Source organism: Pseudopipra pipra, chromosome 6 (assembly GCF_036250125.1).
Source record: "Pseudopipra pipra isolate bDixPip1 chromosome 6, bDixPip1.hap1, whole genome shotgun sequence".
NCBI lineage: Eukaryota > Metazoa > Chordata > Aves > Passeriformes > Pipridae > Pseudopipra > Pseudopipra pipra.
In genome coordinates, this window is record NC_087554.1 from 20383085 (window position 1) to 20404726 (window position 21642).

Consider the following 21642-nt stretch of genomic DNA (forward strand, 5'->3'; position numbering starts at 1 on the left):
CAGTAGTATTTTGTAAATGCTTTGAAAAGATGGTAGCCAATCTCAACACAAAAGGATCTAACATCCATATTGTCTGCAAAGCTTTACCTGGAACATCTATTTAACATACTGAAACAATAATAAATAATCAAAATAGTAGTATTAAAAAAAGAAATGTGGGCTTTTGGTTACTTTTGTCTCCTCTGGTCCCCTTGAACAATGAACACCAGCAGTGCAAGTCCAGTTCCAGCATGCTTTCATGTTGCTCTCTAATGTATCTTCCAAAAACTTCTATCAGCTTCTCAGCAAGCCCACCTGAGGCTTCTTTCTGTGCACAGAGCAGCTGGCATCATATCCGTACTATCAGTATTTGGACACTTGATCATATAATGATGCTCTGTAGACACTCTTGGGAAGTCAAGATTCCCAGCCCTGTGATGTCCAGAGGTTTTTCATAAGCCTGGTCCTGCGTTCCCTGGGGAAATGAATTGCTTTCTCTCAATTTCTCCTGGTCCAGCCTCAGTTTAGGGGTTTGTAATGCTTAGGAGACAGTGTCTTCTTCATATTGTGAACTGTTATTAATGATCCATGCTATTGATGCACTGTCTATTGAACTGGTTTGCATAGCTTGGATCACAGTGCACAGGATAGTGCAAAGTTGTGCTGGCCACTTCACATGCTGGGGTAGGGTCCAGTTCTTTCAGTGTCCCTGTTGGCAGCTCTTAGGCAGTGACACATTCATGGTCTTTTGCTGTGGACCAGGGTCTGAGTTCATAAGCCTGGATCTTAAAAATTGCTCGTTGTGACTGAATGATCCAGCAGTGCTAGGAGTGTACTGAAACTACAGAAGTTTGAGCTGACTTTAGGGATTAATAACAACAAACATCCATTTGCTGCTTTCTGGGTGTGTATTAATCAAATTATAGGGCCCAGCTTTCCTGCCCAGGTCCTGTTTTGGAAAGTGTAGATTAAGTACACTGGCTGTTATGTTTGAGTTGCATTAACAGCAGTCAAATAGGATACAAATTTCTTCCTGTGGATGTCTGTGGTTTTGCTTTTTTTTTCCTTTAAGTAGTTTGAATATAATTTCTTAGTAGCATTTTTATTCTTTTTGTTGAGAAAAATTATATTGTCTCTCATTGTCTCTATTGCCATATGCCTCCTATTTCTGCTGCTTGCCATGATGAAGCACCACTTGGGTATGTTCTCAATGCTTATTCCACTGGGAGCAGAACAGAAATCTCATTAAAAAATTGCAGAGACTTTGTGAGGCTGAAATGTCTCCTGTAAATCCATTAGTGTCCATATATAACTTATTTTCTCTGTTCCTTTTTTAGAGCTGTCAAATGTCTTTGTTGGTATCCTTCTTTCTTTAAAAACTTAAACATGACACTGTATGACTGCTTATTCTTACAACAGTGAAACCATTTGCTCCTTCATGAATTTATAAAATGTTTTTAATTATAAATCAAACAATGAGTAATTACTTTTCCTTGACAATCCAAAAGAAGAGTCAGTCAATTGACCTCATGTACTTGGTGAAGCAGCATCCAAAGGAGAAGCAGTGCCCTTGGTTTAGACAAGCACCACTAAGCATACATGCTGCTCACATGTCTACTGAACTGCCAGCCCTTCAGTCAAGGGTCTAATTGAATTTCAGAAGTCGTGGTATCACAAAGATATTGGTCTCTATACTTTGCTTTTTTACCTAAAACTTCCCTCAGAGGAAATGTTTTGTGCGTTAGCAGCAGTGACAGTTTTGGTAGAGAATAGTTCCCACTCTTGATTGGTGTGTGTGCCAACCTGTCAAACTGAGGTCTCAACCACTCTGGCTTCCTCTTTGTCCTTCTGCACTGAGCAGTTCCTCCTCCTCAGCAGAAGATGACAGAAGGAACAGACCCACAAAGGCAGATACAAGTAAACAACCAATCTAATGCAAAAAATGCAAGGGGTTACCCAGACCCTAGAGAAATAGGGCTTTATAGATATTTGTAAACTTTAGGACAAGGAACAAGAGGGTGGTTGCATAAAACAATGTCAGCTTAAAATGAGAGATGATGGTTGCCTCTGGGAGACAGCCTGTTAGCTCTGACTTCTTCCTGTGATTTTTTATGAAAGGAGTCTGCGACATCCTTCTGGTTGTCAGTGAGCTGCAAATCTAGATAATAATAAGAAAGTAGTTGTAACAGACGCAGCAGGAGGAAAAGTGAAGATGCTCTGTGTCACAGGAAAAATTCCTCCTGGCCAAGCTGGAGGTGCATTATTGCAGGAGTGCAGGCATGGTTGCTGAACCTGTGAAATGAATCATTTGGGAACTTTACCCTTTTTGTCCCCTCTTTTCTCATAGTCCAGTTCTAATTAATTTCCTGCTATCTGCATGCACATCATAGTCTCATACAAAGAACTTGCTGTCCAGCTATGGAGAGCCTCTAACATTGGCTGTATTTATGAGGAGATGGTAAGATTGTGTGTGTGCTTAAATGAGTGCTGCCACATGTCATGTTTCTGCTGTGGCAGCTTATAATGAGGTAGACCTTAGTCATCCATCTGTCTTTCATCGAGGATTTGCATGTCTATTCTCCTCTTTTCCAAAAGGAACTGCAGGCAATTAAAATCATCCCAAGGTCTCCTTGGCTTTCTGCTTCTAATCTACATTCTCAAGAATGAATAAAAACCAGGAGAGGAAATTGTGTTTGGTCCCCTAGTTTTTATAGGCCTGGAGTGGAAGAGCAGGGAAGAAAAGAAATGAGATACATTTATAAACCAAAGACTCAGCATACATTCATCAGACAATTCAAGGTCTTACTTGAGCACACACAGTGATGTAAAGAATGTGTGTATCATGTCACTTCTCTTACCTTAAAAAGAGGCTGTCATGTAGCTACTATTCCAAGTGACTTTAATATGTTTTTCCTATTTTATCTTATTCTTTTGCTGCAGTATGCTGTTGTTTTGTGTTGAAGCATATTTTTTGTAGTTCCTTTCTGAATTAAAATAGGGAAAATGCAATTAATAAGTTGCTAGTTTAAGCTAATACAGATATGTTTGGTGGGCACTCACCATCTCTGCTGTTTGTGCTGGGCAGGCTCTTACCTCTGAAGGCAAGTGAATGTTAATAAAACACGGTTAGGACGGTCTACCACTTGAGGTTGTCCTTCTAAATGAAAAGCAGCTCTGGAAGTCAGGTTACCTATGATCATTTACACTGCTGAATAGCCATCAACAACAGAAAAAGCTAAGGAGGGATGTTCAGTGATGGGGGCTTTGGACATAGAGTCCCATCTCCAGACCCTAGTTAACAATTGCAGTGTGTTTTAGCTGTGGAGACTGAAAAGCTGCTGCCTTAGCCCTTCTCCTGCCAGAGGTTCATGCTAAAACAACTACTAAATGGGGTACATTTCTAGTCCACAGCCCTTTGTTTCAACACAGATAAAAAGGAAACTGCACAAACTGAAAATAAGCTGCAGCAGCCAAGGAGTGTACATCCCCCTCAGCCATCCCTGCTCCACTGGCGTCAGAGTCTTGGACAGTGAGATACAGACAGCTGAAATTAGAAATTTTATCCAAAGGCAGCTCTACCTTTGGCTACAAATGCTGTGAAACGGAAGTGGCCCTTTTGTTTATTCCCCTTTCAGGCTTCTTCTCGAGGCTGTTTGCTAGGAGTCAGGTCTCTGGGAGAGGGACTGTTGTGTATGGTGTTTTAATACCTCTGATCTCCATAAGGGCCCTTCGGCACAACTGATGAACAAGTTATCCTATTTAAAAATACTTGCAGCAGGCTCCTGGGTGGAAAAATAGTTTTTCTGTACTTCTATGTAAAGTGACTGTTTGTTTCCAGGGAATATTGTCGTATGTGCATCATATGTATTTACACAAAGATTCATGTGTGTAAGTGATTCATGAAACCAAGATTGCATTTCATCTACAGAGTAAGAATAAACACAGCTATTTGTGTGGTTCGAGGTTTTTTTCCTGACACTGATTAGACACTAAAATAAGAAGGAATTCAGAAGAAATTCATCTGGCTTCTTTGGTAAATCATGCCTGATACTGTGATCAGGGAAGGTGACAGCATCTGAATTTTCCGAAGCAAATGTGAAACCCTTGACAAATGAGAAGGCAGATAATAGTAGCGATTCAGGGGGTGTAAGAAGTGATTTCATTATTGACTTGTCCTTGAAGATACCTCTCCCAGCGACAACCTGACAAGTGGCACACATGTTATCATTCCAGCCACTCTCCTATTTGTGTGCAAGGTGTAGTACAGCTTTGAGAGCTCCTTGAAGTGTTAACACGCTGCTTGAACAGCTCATCTGCTTTCAGACATCTGTGTTTTTGCTGCCTCCAACAGGATCACACTGAAAATGTCCCAGATTATGTAGTAGAAATGGAATTGCTGAACCTCAGGCTCCTCTCTTTCCTACAGGGCCATTGGTGCTGCTTGGCTTCTCTGAAAGATAAATAATACATTCTCCTCTTTGAATTTTTCACCTCTTCTTTTGGTTGATTTTTTTGGTGTGTAGTCATACTATACCAAACATTGCGGTGTTTGAACAAAGCCAAAGCTAGGAAATCAGGTGTGTTCAGGAGTGCTACATAAGTATATAGCTGAACCAGCACACGGGTGGATTTCTGTTAACCCTAATGTCTGTAGTCAGAGTTTTTATCTGAATAGATGAGAGGGAGACCAGAGGTGATCTCTTCTTGAATTGCCAGGTGGAAAGCAAAAGTTTGTATTGTTGGAAGAAATTGCTCAAGTTTCTTCCTTGCTGCCACACACACATCCATGTAAGAAAGGTCAGCTTGTCTGACAGAAGTGATTAGTCTTGGCTGAGATTTAGCAAAAAGCAGTTTGGTAGATTTATTAGGCATAGTCTCCAAAGTGAAACTGTCGTATGAGCGCTGAAGTGTGTGACTGGCATGGGAGATTTTGGTTCTGTGTCCATTCCTTCTACTTCGGGGTTGCCCGTCAATTGAGAGTGCACACAAGCTGATTGAAATAAGGCTTGCCACTAAACGAATGGGGGAATTTCAACTCCAGCTGCCTTGGAGGTGATGGCCCCTGAGATGCTCTTCCCAAGCTCATAAGACAAAGGCTTCATTCACAAATGACCAAGCTGGCCTTCTGTCTCCCCAGCTGCATTCCTTCACTCAGCACTGCCCTATTACCTTTTCCATTTTCTTTCTACCCCTGTCTGCTGGAGAAGCTCCCCACAATACTGTCACTGCACCCTCTGCCCTCATCCCAACTCATAAAATGTGAGTTGAGTGTTTGTGTTTGTTTTTCTGCTCTCCACTCCCCCTTGCCTCTCAGATGATGGATGGGCTGCAAGACAGACACTGAGGAAGATAATTATGCCAGGGAAATTTCGGCACATGCTGTAAAGGGGACATGATTTGCTGAGATTCCCTGGTGGAGCAGTAAGTCACTCTGCTGCCACTCACCACAACTGCTGAGGACAGGCCTTGAGCTTTCCCTCATGACTGCTCATGACCCTTCTTTAGACTCAGCACTCATTATTGTTGCAGTCGTGCCTGCAGCCACTGTGTGTGCAAAGCACCTGTTCACAGCGCTGCCACCATCCTTAAAAGATATAGCTGACAATAGAAATCTCCATATTAAAGGAGTGGAAAAGGCAACTGAAATGGTAGCATTGTTGTAAAACAGAGGATCCCACATATATCCAGATGGTAATTAAAATGCATCAGGTTTCTGGAAGCAGCTCTGTGCTCTAAACATGAATTCGCTTCATGTTGAATGTACTTTCTGCAGCAGTAGTGACTGTAACTGGTGAGTGGAACAGCAATTAGCACCCTTTCTGTGCACACAGTTACTAGATATGAACACTTTTGAATACACTGGGGAGGGTTTTTTTGCAGCAGAAGCATGCTGCACAGAGATATTGATCTGAACATATATACAGGTGTGCAATCAATATTTTCTGTGCACCATAAGACTGTCCCTTACCCAGAATGTATTGTGGTAGCCCCACACGATCACCCACAGTGGACTAAGACACCTCTTGGGTCTTGATCTCTCCTGAGCTCTGCAGCTTACTGAAGAGGAGTGAGCTGCTTGCCAGGACAGCAAAGCCTGAGCTGTGCCACTGACATGGTTTGTGGCCTTAGAAGGTCATTTGATCTGTCACTTTGGTCCCGTTTCCTGCAAAGTGGAAATGAGGGTGCTTGCCCTGTCTCTAGTGCTGTGTTGGGACTTTGCTAATGTGCTCCTAAATCTTCTGCCAAAAAGCCCAGCAAAACTGCAAAGGCAGAGCTGTCTGGTTTCCATGCCTTGTGTCCCAGATGCCCTGAGGACAGAGCGGACAGGACAGGTTACGGAAAATTGGAGGGCAGGATAGCAGGATGCTTCAGTATCTCACCTTTATGTTTTTTGTAGTGATTTGAAAAGACTTTCTCAGCAAGACCAGTGTTCTAAGGGAAACTGCTTTGAAGGGTTTTGTTGTCACACAGAGACAGCTTGTTTTACCCATAGCTTGCATGAATGGAAGGGACTGAAAGATGGACAATATCTGTTTTGCAGAACTTTTGATTTTTACCATCAAAGTCCCTGGTGGATTATTAGGCACATAGCCATTGTACCAGCACTCTGGGTGACATTTATCAGTTCTTGGTAGCTGCCCCAGGAGAGACTAAGAACTGAAAGGTCCTGGATACCTGACCCAACTCCCCTTTCTTGCAGGGGGGGGAGATGGTGCCTATTTTAAGGCTTAATGAGGCACCAGCTTCCAGGGCTGCATCAACACCACGTTTCAATGACTCCAAATTCAGGCATCAAAAAAACCAAATGAATTTGTCATTACAAATTAGAAATTGATTTCAAGGGTACAAATTGCAACTACACTTGTAGCACAAAAGGTATTGGTCAGCCCACTTCTCAGATGTTAACTGGGACACTGTCCTTACAGGCACCTTTCTTACTCCTGTTAGTTTCCATTTTCTTTCCCCTGCATGTCTTAGTTAGGCATGTAGATACATGTAGTTGTGCACGTGTGTTTGCAGCTGAGCAGAAGCCAGGCTGGTCCATGGGTTCATGCAGGCTGCTGAAGCCAGGATGCCACTCTGGGAGGCTCCTACTGATGTCCAGCGTCTGTGTGTGCTACTTTTCTCCCCGGTGGTTTTTGTTAGTTTGTTTGTTTGGGTTTTTGTTTTGTTTTGTTTTTTGCTGCTGAATCGTTCCTAGCAGTAATGCAGTATTCTTTATTATCAGCCCATCACCCACTTGTGTTGCTAGTCCTGCTTGTTTGTAACAGATTTCTCCATCTAAGCTTCTCCTTAGTGTGAAGATCCAATTGTTCTATATTTCAGGGTACAATGTGTTACTGAATGCAGCGATTAGGTAGTGCCCTGTGCAATAACCCTGCCTTAAGGATGTTTTCAAGAAAGAGAGGAAGGAAAGAAGAAACCAAACTCATTTTAACTGTCTCTTGGACAAATCACTGGACAGCTGAGGCTATGCCTTTGAAAGCAAAGGGGCTGCTCAGATTATGAAATTCTCAAACATTAGCTCAGCATGGCTGAGCCAGGGTATAGGGAGATGTGTGAGCCTATTATTGCAGAGCAGCTGCAAGCTCCCTGATTTTGTGGCCTTCTAATATTTACCCTTTTTGAGGATGTTTTGGTCCTGCTGATAAAGGATTTCATTCCTCTCTTGTGAAGCCATGCAGAGACAGTAGAGGTGTGAGCTTAATTCAGGGTTGCTGAATGACTTGCAGCTATTAGGGGAAACTATGTTACTCAGCATTGTTTTCCTTCTGAAATTGTTGCCTTGGCAGCATCTCGAGGAGTTTTGCATATTTGTCTCTTTAAATTTCCTGTTCCTCAGACTGCTCTATCTTTACAATTTCCAGTCATTGCATTTTTATTAAAGATCTCCATGGAAGTAAACAGTCTCGGAGGGTCCATCCTTCCAATATCCCTGGTTTGAGAGGAGGAGGCAGGAGTGGAAGTGTTTCTTAGTAAGGGGAAGATTGGGAAGTATGCTACTGCCAGTGTAATAGGTTGAAAAATCATTCATCTGAACTCAGATTACTTCTCATATGATAGACTATAAAAGATTATTATGCTTAAAAGAGCTCCTTTCACTCACCATGATGTGTCTGTCTAGGGATACGCTTCAGTGCTCACTTGCAAACAAGCCAAACACAGAATTGTGAGTTTTCAAGCCCACATTTGCCTCTTTTACTCCATTCCCAGCTGTCACTCACTGCCTTCTTCCCAGTAGGAAAAAGCAAGAATGTTTGTAGGAGAAGAAGGAAGAAAACAGACTCATTCCCCAGCACTTGCAAGGTGGTGATGGCCTACTTAAGCTCTGCCTTCCATGGGGTGGTGGGTGAACTGGATTTTCCAGGGAAAGTTTTCTTCCATCTTCACCCAGCTGCATAATTGCAAATACAATAAAAGAAATTTTCTGGAAACTGCCTTCTTATTTTGCATTTAAAGTGTTGGAAACTATTACCAAGCATACTCAAGGCAACAGAGCTGAATCTGGGTGTTTATGCCAATATATCTGCTTTGATTTATGTGGTATTGGTCATCTCTTTATAACAGAGTTAATGTGAGGGTAATCTACCCCCCTCAACACATCTTAACGCTGCATTGCTTTTGCATCCGGTTACTTTATCATTTCAATGTGCAGCCCTTTGTCGACACTGAATATCCTTTGTAGGTCAGCTGCCATGCAGGGAGCCTACATGTGTGCAGGGCTTAATTGGTCTCTCAGCTCTTTCCCATTCTCTACTTTGTTTTGCTTACAGAGCTCATCCTTTCTCTTCCATTTCTCTTTCCCAGGAGAAAGGCAAGACAGTGATGACGATGCACCCTCTGCTAATGGACCCTGCTGAGACAGTGATTTTGGCTGCAAGGGAGACTTTATAGGCATCTTGCGCTTCACTTACCAACGGAGGATCAGATGCTTCCAGGGATCTGCCTTTTTTCTGGGACCACTGCTGATGAAGCTCTTCCTGCCCTGGCAATATCTGTAAATCAGCCTGGACTTGGCTTTTACACTGCAATCCCACAACATCTCACATGACACATAAGGCAGTGTGATCTGTCTGTGTTGACTTCTCAGAGTTTCAGAGCAAAGAAAGTAAACATGAAGGTGTTTCGCTGAGGGTTTTGTAAGATGTTACATTAGCTAGGTTCCCAAACCCTTCAGAACTGAAAGGGATTTTTGGAAAGGGCTTACTTCCCCCTAAAAATCTCATCCTTACCTAATACATTCTAGTTAGCAGACAATACTACAGACTTGATATAACTTCGTATGATGAATGAGCAGGGGCTTATTGTTGGAGTCTAGGGATAATCTCCTCGCTGTGTTTAAGCACCTTACCCCTTCTTGCTTTCTGTCGTACTCTTCTTGCGATAATAATGCTAATAGATTTTTAAAATTTATAATTATGTTGATTCATATCCTGGGAAAAATGCAGCTCAGTCCTAGTTGATTAGTCAGATTTTTTAATCTGTTTTGGTTGAACAATAAGATTTCGCTTTAGGTCTAATACCAGTGCGGGCTGTGGATGCAGTTCAAACTCTGCAAGGCTTCTAGTGGGCATGCTTCACAAAGACACTTTGTCTCCTTTGGAACAAGTGCCATCCAACAGTGGAATTTATTTCTTAACTATTTTTCAGGGCCCCTCTGTTTCTAGAATGCTCTCAAACACTTCGCACAGAGATTTGCTTCTTTGGAATGGCATGAGGGAGGACCAGCAGTGGGGATTTGCTTTCTATGCATGGCATGGTTTGCCTCATCTGCATGAGCTCTCTCTTGTTCCTAGGATACACTTGCTTGACTTAATTTATGGGCTTGCTTTATTATTTTTTCCCTTTGGCTGAGATCTGTTTTGACTTTCCCACTAAGCTCCTTTTGAGCAGGGGCAAAACCAACAACACTGAATTTATTTAAGTGGAATTAAAGGGCAGTCCTTGTGTGTAAGGCTGGAGCTGGGCTGCTAAAGCATGCTCAGCCTCCTGAGGTGCTAAAAACCCTCATGTTTCATTCAAAAGCCAACTGCACTGAATAGCAGAGAACCACTTCTGAGGACTGCAGTGGGCTCTAACACCAGCAGCACAGAATGAAAGATGGGGCTTTAGGAGGTGATGGAATATAAACTGAAAAGAGTTGACCAACTACATTATGTTAAGGTCCCAGCTAGTTTTGTTGTACCAGAAGCAAGGTCTGGAAGATGAGGTAGTCCCTCTGCTCCTGTAGTGCAATGGTGACTATTGAAAATGAGTGAGATAGTTAATGCATATATAAACACTGAGCCATTTTCATTAAGAAAAATGAAATTCACCTTCTTCAATAGCATTATAAATTGCAAAGAGGGATCTTTCTGTATTGAATCATCAACTGAATGTCCTTGAAAATTCACCCCTACTTTGTGTCTGCAGATATTGTTCTTCATACATGCTGTGTTTTGATTTTCCCTGTGCCTTTTTAAAATGAGAAGCAAACTGAAGCTTTCATCAGAACAATATAGAAATGCAGACACCGGACAAGAGAGCACAGTATAAAAACACAGTGCTTTCATGAGCATAGGTACCAGGCATATAAGAGGCACATCTACCCAGCAGAAGAAGGCGTTTCTGATAGTGTTCAGAGCAGCTCCGGTAGCTGGTTCCTCAGTGTGACTCTGATGTTAACCCTCATGCAGTAAATTAAAAGCAGTTCACTGGAGGACACCCTTTCTGTGTAGTGCCCATTGTATTGGTGGGTGGAGAGGACTGTCCGTGTATGTGGGACAAGGTCTATTTCTTTTCTCCTGTGGTTTTTTTTCCTGTAGAAGAGAAGAGCCAGAGCTGGAGTTTAAGAATTTGAGGAAACGTGATTATATCTGTTTATCAAAATTTAGTCTCTCCACCTGATGCTAAATAACAAGGCAACAGGTAAGCTGAGTTAGTGAATCTTCCAGATCTACCCTTGAAGGGCACAGATGATGGAAGAAATCCAGTAACTCCAGACAGGTGAATGTTTAAGATTCCTTCTCATACCTGAAGGATGTAGCTCCTAGGTCAAAACTGAAGCTGGTTGGGAGTGGCACAAGAGAAAGTTGTTTTTCCCATCCTGTCCTATTCTTGCTCTGCAGATTGCAATAATGATTCAGCCTCAGGGGTGATTACTCCTATATATCCAGCTGGCACTAGATTAGCTTGAAAAACTAACGGGACCATTATATAAATCATCTCCAGAGCATCCTTTTAGTGTTAGAGGTCCCAGAAAACTACTTTCCATATCGCCTTTATATCACAACCACATATGCTGTCAGTTAAAAGGTTTTGACCCAATCAGATGTTGGCTTGTGTTTGTCTTTTCTTATTAAGAGGGTTAGAAGAGGAATGAGAGATATGATGTAATACATTATTTGTCTTGTAAGGAAAAAATCCAGTGTGGTTTCCAAAGATGTCCCTGCATTTTCTACTTTATTTGCTGCAGTTATTGTTGGTCTCAGGTTTTTTACAAGTAATGAAGCTGAAAGCACACATGTAAGAAAGAAACTAGACAGAAAAAGAATTACTCTTTTTTACTAGGTGGAGGTGAATTTAAAAAGATGATGACTGGATACATTGCTCTTCCCTGAAGAAGAAAGCCCATTACTGTGTTTAACTTTAGGATACTGAGGACGTAGTGCTGGGCATTTTACTGTCTCCTCACATGTGCTCCAACCTGAATGCTGGGAATAATTATTCTTGATCATCAGCTGACAGGAATTACATGGGAACCTAAGGCCAGCTTTCCTGCAAGGCAGTGCCCATACCTTAAATCTGTGAGGTGTCACGGCTGGTGTGCAGGTGTGTCCGCACATCAAGGCAGAGGAATGACTTTGGCACAGGCAGTTGACCAGGGTAGCAAAAATGAAAATGTAGCATGAGAGGCTTCAGTATGGGCTAACAGCCAAGGTTAGGACATCGGTTTACAAACAGCAGTGTTTCACCTGACAGTGTGTGCTGTCTTTTTTTAAAGTGTCTCTTCTGGTTAGAGAAAAGCAAACAGAGCTGGCAACCCCTTGTCACAACCAACCCTTTTCTTTCATAAGGAGATATTTCTAGTTGCCCTGACCAGCTGGCAGGTCAGTGGGAAGCTCTGAAGTGGATTGGGCCACACTGATGACACTTTTAACATTCCTGAGTGAGGTATAGCTCCTGTGTACTGGTACAGAGGAGTTTGTATGGTGGGTCTCCACCAGCTAGACTACTGACAGACCCTGAAGATGAGATTTTCATGGCAAAGCATCTGTTCTTTGAATCAGAAAAGGTAATGGCAATAGGAGGACTGCAGTAGTTCATTGTTAGGGGTCATTAGACAGCTGAGTCTTACTTTGGGTTGGAATTGTTGTTTGGATGTCTTCTGTGGTTTTGATTAGATGCAATCTCGATTTCTTCATTTACGAATTTTATCTGGGAGCTCTTGTTATCCTTTTAGTCCACAAACCCACTCTTGCAAAAGATCTCTTTCCCTTTCATGGAAAAGAATGAACACCAGAATAGTATCTTGTACAATGCACACCTGTGGCAGGAAAAGCAGATGATGTTTCCCCTGTTGATGTTTCCCCTTTGACAGGTCTTTGGTTCACCTAGATAACACAATCTTTTTTCCACATAATTCTCCTTCGGAATTCACTGCTTGTCACACCTGATGATTTATGCACTTGTCAACCTTTTTTTTACATTGACAAATACCCTGCAAAGATAAGGCACTGGCCTTTGCCAATATGGTGCTAGTAATTAAAATGAAGAATGCATTACAGTAAAAGGTAGAAATATAGATCTAAAAGCCATGCTGGTATTTTTAGTGATGGAGGTAAGTGAGGATTTCAGTTTAATAATTCAGTGCAGCTGAGATTAATAAATGTTATGAGGTAGAAAGACCAGGGTATAGTTAACAAATTATTTTAGTATATCCTGAAAGATGCTGCTGGAATTACTGTGTAATAACTCAGCATACTCCTACAATTTCCAAGTCTGTTTTGTAAAAGGATTATGCAAAGTGAAGTGACCCATCTGAGAAGAAGCCAAAAAGCCGTGGTCTCCCAGCCATATCTGCAGGGAGTCACTTTGCATCGCTGTTTGTTTCCACACTGGTGGCAGCAGAGGGGAGGCTGGATGGAGGACCAAAGACAAGCCCCATCACAAGCTCTCATGATAAAGTGCCTGGTAATGACACAAGCCCTCCAGGGAGGGCCAGAAGGCGATCCTCTCCCTCTTTCCCAAGGGTAAGCTGGTACAGAGAGTGGGGGAGGAAATCATCCATATATAGGTGAAATGTGACAGGCCAGGGAGCAGTCCCACCTGCTGTCTCCCACAGCAAGGACTGATAGAGGGAGCACTCCCTAGGTGCAAATTCTGGGTAGGTGCAGTGGTCATGATCACTTTTACTTTCCTTGCTCCATCTCCTGAGAGTCTCAGGAGGTTCCAGGCTAACTTCCCCTCTTTTAGGGCATCAGATGAGCTTTGAAATTAAAGGGATGCTTGTATCATTGGAGTCCAGCCCTGCAAATCTTGCTTGCAAACCTTGTAAACTGGCTTTCTGCATGTAGTCCCATGGGAATCATTGTCTTGTTGTCTTTTCAAGTGCTGTGCCAGAGAGCATCTTCTGATTGGACCCCTTAGTTCTTATCATGTCCCACTGGCACAGGAACGCTGCCAGTGTGGAAGCTGTGAGTTTCATTTGCTTATGTTCCTTGGCTCAGTGAAACTATTTGAAAGGATTAGTTCTATGTAGCCAGCATAACCACTCATCAGGACAGTTTCTTGGGTGTCCCTTTAAGCATCCTGGATATGTTTGATGAGAATTTTTCTCTAGTTTATGAAAAGACTAAACCTGATAAATTATCATGCTCTCTGTTTAAGGTGTGAGGCCAAGCAGTGCTGAGCTGTGGCTAGTAGACAGGTTTATTCTGTTTGACTACAGAATATCTCACCATCAGAAGCTGGCTCTGGACCTGCCATTTTACTCCCTTGCCAAAACATAAAAACATCCATCAGCTAGGTTCAGTTCAAATCCTGATGGAGCAAGATGCCTTAAGCATGTGAACAGTTGTCTGGGCTTCTTTTTGCTCTCGTGTTGATAAGGTTAAACCGAGCAGCTTTATCTTGTTACACTCAGACACTCAGACACTGAAAAGACCTTATTTCCTGTCTGTGTGTTAGGTGGGTGAGTAACATTGCAGACATATATTACAGCTGGAATGCATATGTTGTGTAATAAGTACTGCCCCAACTTTGCAGTGACGATTATACACATGGAGATTATTCAGGCTTTCTCCCATTTGCTTTGCAAGGGTCAGTATATACCTTGTTTATACCCTTCACTTACTGTTTAAAGCAGTTGATGGGCAGAGCCAAGCTCTGTGTGCATCTTTTGAAGTCAAGGAGTGATCCTACAGGAATGGTCAGTTGGTTTGCATATAATGTACAGTTTAACAACTTTTTATACTGCTGTTTCTCATTTCAGTTTCTAGGATAACCTGAAGTTATATGGGAATCTTCTGGGGGGAATCTTCCCCTCTCTCCTTGCAATGTCAGATTGCATCACAGCCTGTTGGGTATACTGTAGCATTTTGTGGGTTTGGTTGTTTTTTGTCATCTGCCTGATTGTGATTTTTTTTTCCTCAGTAGGTTTAGCTTTATGATATTGTGGTAGATTTTGAAAATAATGTTTTTCAATCCAGGATCAAACAACTCAGCTTCCTCTACATCAAAATTTGCTTAACACTAAAGACTATGATCTGGAAACACTGTAAAAATCAGTTATCAGTAAAGAGGCACAGCAGTATTCTCAGGGCAAGTTCCTAATTTTTTTTACTGTTTAATACTGTCTAGATCACATTATAAACTGAAAGCAGTGAGTACATTAAATACAGTGCAATGACTTATACAGACCAAGGCCAGGGTTTCTGGTTTACTCATTGTATTGGTTTCAATCCCATAATATTTCCTGATTGCCACAGCAGGTACCCATAGGCTACACAGTGCTGTCTTAGACCTTGAGCATGAAAATCACAGTTTCCATTTTGTTCCTAGGCTGTGCTGCTGGTGCATTATTCAGATTTGGACTGAATTATGATTTGATTTGACCTGGCCTGCATTGCACTGCTTGCTGAAATACTGAATAAGCCAGGGAGGCAGATTACAGCCTCAAGTGGCCTGCTCTCCTGTTTTCAGGATCAATGATCAGGTTTTATCATTCAGGTTATTGCTGTTATCACAGGAGCACGGAAACCTGTTCGTTAACCCCAACTGCAGTGTGCTGGAGCTGTGCAAGCACGGGACAGAGCTGACCGCTGCCCGCAGGAGTCCTCAGCCTGGGCTTAGTGCAACAGTGTTCTCTCAGCAGAACAGCCACCAAGCTCCTCTCCACATTTGTTTGCTGCTGTGTTAGGCTCACAGTGTAGACAATACCAAGGAGGAGAATCTGAAAGAAAAACAGTGATGCCACTTTTTAAATGAATCTATCTGTACCCTGTAATTCACACTTGGCCATAGTAAGCTTGGCCACTGTTAGTGTGCAGTGGTTCTGGCCCACAGATGGTACCATACAACTTTGTTTAGGCACACAGATCTTAACCATTCCAATATACCATTGCGGTCTTTCATGTAGGTACATATATTTTTGTCTCTCTGCTAAAATATTTCTTCGAAATATTACCACTAAAAAAACCACCTTAAACTTGCAAACACACTGTGCTGGTTTTGGCTGGGATAGAGTTAATTTTCTTCATAGCAGCTAGCATTGGGGCTATGTTTGGATTTGTGCTGGAAACAGTGTTGATAACACAGGGATGTTTTCTTTATTGCTGAGCAGTGCTTACACAGAGCCAAGGCCTTTTCAGTTTCCCACGCTCTGCCAATAAGTAGGTACACAAGAACTGTGAGGGAGCATAGCAAAGACAGAGGATCCAAACTAGCCAAAAGGATGTTCCATACCATAGAAGAAGAAGGAAGGAGGTGATGTTTGATGTTGTTTGTCTTCCCAAGTAACCATTACACATGACAGAGCCCTGCTTTCCTGGAGATGGATGAACATTTGCCCATGGGAAGTGCTGAATGAATTTTCCACTTTTACCCTTCCAATTCTATCCCCCATCCCACCTGGGGGGAGTGAGTGAGCAGCTGCATGAGTCTTAGCTGCCATTTGACGTTAAACCGCAACACATGCACAGAATGTGAACACTACAATGAAGATTTTCACCACCTCTCTGCAGATCTTATGAGCCTCTCTGCTCATTTAGCTTCTGAGACTGTTGATTTGAACTCAAATTCATTTTGGTAAAGACCACAAATCAAGTCCTGACATAACTAGAGAGCATGGTGTTGCTTACCCCTGAATGAACCTGAAAGCTGAGGTGATCAATACAGACATAATTGCCAGTGTCACCAATTAACTGTTCCTGAGTGAATGAGCACCTCTTCAACGGGCAGCCTATCAGTCTCAGAAACAGCAATGCAATGTGGCAAACTTTGTGTGGGATGAAAATACCCTTTTGGGCAAATGTCAGTTATTAGCAATAGGCTTTTCTTTCAGTGTTTGCTGCACATTTCTAATTTTGCCATGACCAGAGGGGAATACCCAGTGCAGATTTTACCTTTCTGGGTATGGCAAAGATCAACCAATCTTGGCTAAGCCCTACTTCAGCCATATGCTTAAGCAGGTACTTAGGGTAAAGCATGAGATTAAGTCACACTGAATTCAAAATTAGTCAGATACTTAAGGGCTTAATTTAAAAATTACCCCAATAAAACTCATCCTTGCTCAGTTCTTAATCACACAAGTTGCACAGAAAAGCAGTCACATCGAAGCAGCATCTGGGCTGCTAAAAAATTAACACATGAAGAACACAGTATGTTATTTGTAGAAGGTTTAAAAATATTTTTGCCACTTCTTAGAATGACGCTGCCCTTAGAGTTAATTCCAGCATCGATCTCTGTGTCTCTCTTTGTACAATGGAACGAAGAGCATAAGCAGCTTTTTAGAAAAGTGGTTTTACAGTAACCCACGTTACTCTGTAAGCTTTTGTGTTGATTTCACATTTAGCCTTTATCCCTCTGTCCATCTGTTGAGAACAAGTCATTTGTGCCCAAGGCTTACAGAGCAAAGGTCATTTTATCATAACGTGACTGCTTAAAAAAACCTCAAGATTTTGTCATGTGGCTTCAGTTTAAATGTAGTTACCAGCTACTTAGTCTGATAAAGTATGTATATTTGCAAACAAAGAATAACTATAATACTATCCCGGTGGAGATCAGCAAAGGAATTTGGGGAATGCAAATGTTGATAATTGCAGTTCCTGTGCTATAGTTAGCTGGAGCAGACAGACGGCTGCCCTTAAGCAGACCTCTCTTGGTGCCAAGATGGGACACATGGGACAAGAGACAGTAGATCAAATTGCAGGATGAAAGGCCAGATTCTGATGTCCAGCCTCATTTTATTCAGTCCTTTTTCAGTTAAAGTTATCATAGGGCATTTCCCAAAGAAAGACTAGAAAGATTCCCAGCAATCTTCAGAAGATGGAGACCAGGATATATAATTTCTTTTCTGAAAGGGGGCTGTAATTCTTCTTTCCTTTTTTTATTTCTATTTCTTTATTTTTTAGTCTGTGCCTGAGTTACTAAATACCAATAAGATAATTCTGCCTGCCTGTACAGATATTCCTGTGTGTGCATTTAGGTGCTTTTGGTATCCTGAAGAACTATGCATTTTTGACACTTGCCATTCCTCTGGCTTGGAAAGTAAAGATAACCTTTTTTGTCTTTGAAAACAAATGAACACCACTACCACCACCAGCTCAACCCCGATGATAGCTACTATTTTGGCTTTGTTTGCATCGAGCTTTTACTTCATAATATAGATTTTACAAAGCATAAGATGATTTGCATGAATGGTACTTCAGTTGGACTGTTTTCAGAAGGATGTTAAGGGCCCGTCAGACTGAAGTATTAGGAACATCATGATTATTTTGAGTGGACTTACTCTTGAGGGTAAAACAAGCTTTTTCATAGAAATTACTTCAAAAAACCTGTAAATCTTGGGGCTTTCTCTCTCTCTCTCTTTTTTTTTTTTTTTTTTTTTTCAGTGTGTTTTCTGGCTCTGCACTGAGAACCCATGTGCTTCTAGTGTCTACAGGCTGGTTGTCCAGAGGTGCTGGCTTTCAGCTTATTATGCTCTCCGAACTCACTAGACACTCTCTCTGACACTGGTGCAAAGTTGAAGACTCATTTGTTCAGGGAGACAATGAATAAAGTATGCCAGCACATATCCTTGATGACAGAAGTTGAAACAGGGAGAAATACTGCTAAAATAGACCCAGTAACAAGCTTGCAATGTGGTTTAAACATTTCTGCCCCCATCATGGTATCACTTGGCTTTTGCTCTTGCAGTCTGAGTGGGCCTGAGCAAGGGGTTTGCCTCAACCTTATGGTTCTTAATCATTCATTTTATTGGAATGCAAAAAAAGACCATATTGTACATTGACTCTGTATTGTCTTTCCTACAGCAATGGAAGAGGGGATCGTGCTTGCAGCCCAGTGCAACAAGAGCAACCCCAGGGGTGTTGATAGTATTTGAGGAGTTCATTGTGAGTTCAGTGCCCTTGGGTGAAGCTCTGGATCCTGAATTTACAGTGCTGCAGGACTCACTTAAGCCTGTATGCACTCCTTGAGCTCCCAGGCACTCCCCTGCTCTCTATCCCTCCTTGCCAGGCTTTGGGTATAACTACAATAGCAACTGACACTCTGCTGATGGCCACATCAAATCTCTTTAAGGCACTGGAGGCTGAATGCTAGCCAAGAGGGCTCTGCTGGCTGACAGCCTTCACCCCCTTCTTTCATTAAGCCTTAAATAATGAAATCTTCCGGCAAAACAAAGAGATTTAAGGATGGAAAGCGTTCCTTATTTCCTCTTTCCTTAGAAAGCATTTGGTTGATTTAAGTATACAAATATAAGGTTGTACTTATCATTTGATACCTCTCTACCCTTTATAGATATAAGAAGACTAACAGCAGGGAAGCAATTGGAGCAGAGGCATGTACATGCAGAGTGCTATTTGCCACTGCTAGTCAGCAAGCCCTGCTGTGTGGTGGTGCTTCACACACCGGTTCCTGCACAGCGAGCTGGCAGGAGTTGCCACAGATAAAGGCTATTTTGCAGTATCCAAGTGCAGTGAACATGAAGATAGTTGGGTTTCTAAGGCTGTGAAGTACTTTGCACTGACAGGGGTGAACATGGGCTGATAAAGACATTTAGTGGTGTGAAAAGATGCCAAAACCGAACAAGACAAGTCTTAATCCAAAAGCAGCAGCACGACTGAGCCCTGATTGTACTTGGCATGACAGAGTGGGAGAGGGAGATAGGAGATGAGGCTCAGGCACTGGCTTACAGACATCTTCGCACAGCCTGCCACCAAGAGTGGTATTGGGAAATCACAGACTTGCCAGGAGCTTCCCCTGACATCAGCCTATGCTGTGTATCAGGAGGAAAGGATGGTTTTGCTTCACAGCTCGGCAAAGTCCAGCTTCTGTTCCAAGCAGACCAATGGGTCAGGTGGGGTACCATCCTGCCAGCAGGACCCATAGCTCAGGCCACTTTGAAGGAAGATGCAGCTTCCTCAAAGGGACATTTTTCCTGCCTCCAGCTTGTGGATGACTTGAAGTCCTGAAGCACGACTGATGAACTTTGTAATTTTAACTTGACAGAGCTGCAGATACTGTTCTGAATCACCTCAAAGCCAGATTGTTGTTTAAAACTTGCCTGCATGCTTTATCTCCCTCATAGGAGGTGGCTCTCCCAGATCACAGACATCATCTGCTCCAGCAATCGATACTCCGCTTGTGTCTCTAGTGCCTCCAGTGCATCTCGTGCAGCCTGGCAGTAGCTCTCCTTACATCTGCTGTTTGTGAGGCAGGCAGAGAGCCGATCACAGAGGGAGAACAACACCAGGCACAGGAGTCACTCTTACCTCCACTTCTGTTACAGCCAAGGAGGATGAGAAACATGCTCTTTCCCCTCAGGCAGCCGGAGGAAAAAGAAACCAGAGAGGACCACAAAACCATCCCAGTACAACATCTGTGAGTACTGCGCGCCGCCTCTAGTGGGCTGGGACACAAGCACATGAAGATAACCCTGTGTGGCAACTTTGCATCAGTTGTTCTGTGGTTTGCTTTCACATGAGAGGAATTAAATGCAAGCTGACACAAGATCAGAGCCAAGAGAATTATGTTTTCAAAGGCAAAAACCCCCACAAAACATCTCATAGACATGCCCCTTCTCACACAGCTCCCACCTCATACAGTGTTCTCCATCAGGCAAGGAGGAAGGCCTGAAAGCAACCTTTATGCACCCTATGTTAGTGCCATTAAACAAAGCTTTCTTAGAAAGTGAGAGCCCAGCCAGGTAAAGGTTTTCTTAAGCTGGGATTTTTCAGGTCCTTTATTTCTCTTCAAAGTTGTATTAAAAGTAAAATTAAAAGAAAAAATCAAGAGCTTTTTTTTCTGCTTAGAGCCTTCTAAGTTTAAAATAAGCCTTCATCCTGATATTAGCAAGAAGCAGGCCAGAGCAATAACTGATGAAGGAAACAAGAACATGTTTTCCCAGCCTATACCCATTACAATTATGTGATTGTTTCTCTTGGAGACATCTGTAAACCAAGCCCTGGACAGGGTTTTCCAGGGGCTGGTGTATCATGTATTTCTATAACTTGCAAAACTTAAAAAGATAAAAGTGGGGATTATCCATTGCTCTGAAGGATAAGTATAGAGTAGTATAAACAAATACCCCTTCTCAGAAGAAATTTTTGCTGTCTGTACCCTCAACTGCCCCAACAGGGAAAGAAGTAAATAGTAATAGGAAAGGCTGACCACTTTCTCCTAGCAGACATATTTCTAAAAGCCAACAGCAAAAAAACTAGTATAAATATCTGCCTTTAATTGCTGGTTCACAAGTACCTTAATTAGTCCTGAAGCCACAAGCTTGTGCTCTTTGGCCTGAATCTGTAGCAAAGGGAAGGAGATGCAACTCTTCACCTGTCCTTTCAGTGCCCAGTCACCTAAAACATAAGCATTTCTGTGCTACAGGTGTTTTTGAATGTTATATTTCTGAATATAACATTCCCATGTATCTGTAGCGTTGTGCCTGTGTTAGAGCAGCTTCTGACCACAATTAAATGAGCTCTGCTCTCAAATTCTTTATTAAATGTAACTTTAATAGTTAGAGGGGTTAAATTGTAATATGCTTTGCTACAATCAATGGTGGAGAGAAGAGGCGGAGCCTGACTGGGCTCCTGCTTTTGTTTGGTATCTGCTTTCTAGGGCACACTCACATTGCACCCAAAGGATGCCAGGCATCCCTGGAAGTTTTCCAAAGGCAGATGGCAGCCTGTGTCACAACTGCAATTCAGGAAAAGCCAGGGTACACAGTGTGCACGTCTCCTTGGTGAATAAATTCACACTGTTTCAGTTTTTCCCAAGACTAAACAAAAGTTTAATAATTGCTTCTTAAAAGCTAAGAGGGAGGAGGGCCTGAGAGGGGAGCAGGTTGAGGCAATATTAAATAGAAGGTCCTACTCTTGGAAAATTGAAATGAGGTTTGGGCCTGCAACAAAAAAGACATGGTGATGCCAAGTTGTCTGAAGGAAAACCTTTGGTCTTTAG

General features: G+C 42.4%; 1 long non-coding RNA gene across 3 annotated transcripts in view; it reads left to right on the forward strand.

Moving 5' to 3' along the window:
• Positions 1-20190, forward strand: part of LOC135415685 (uncharacterized) — a 67128-nt gene extending 46938 nt beyond the window's left edge. For all 3 annotated transcript variants that reach the window (XR_010431231.1, XR_010431232.1, XR_010431233.1), the window contains exons 3-4: positions 10785-10887; positions 19769-20190. This is a non-coding gene — a long non-coding RNA (uncharacterized LOC135415685). The remainder of the gene's footprint in view (positions 1-10784; positions 10888-19768) is intronic.
• Positions 20191-21642: the final 1452 nt, after the last annotated feature.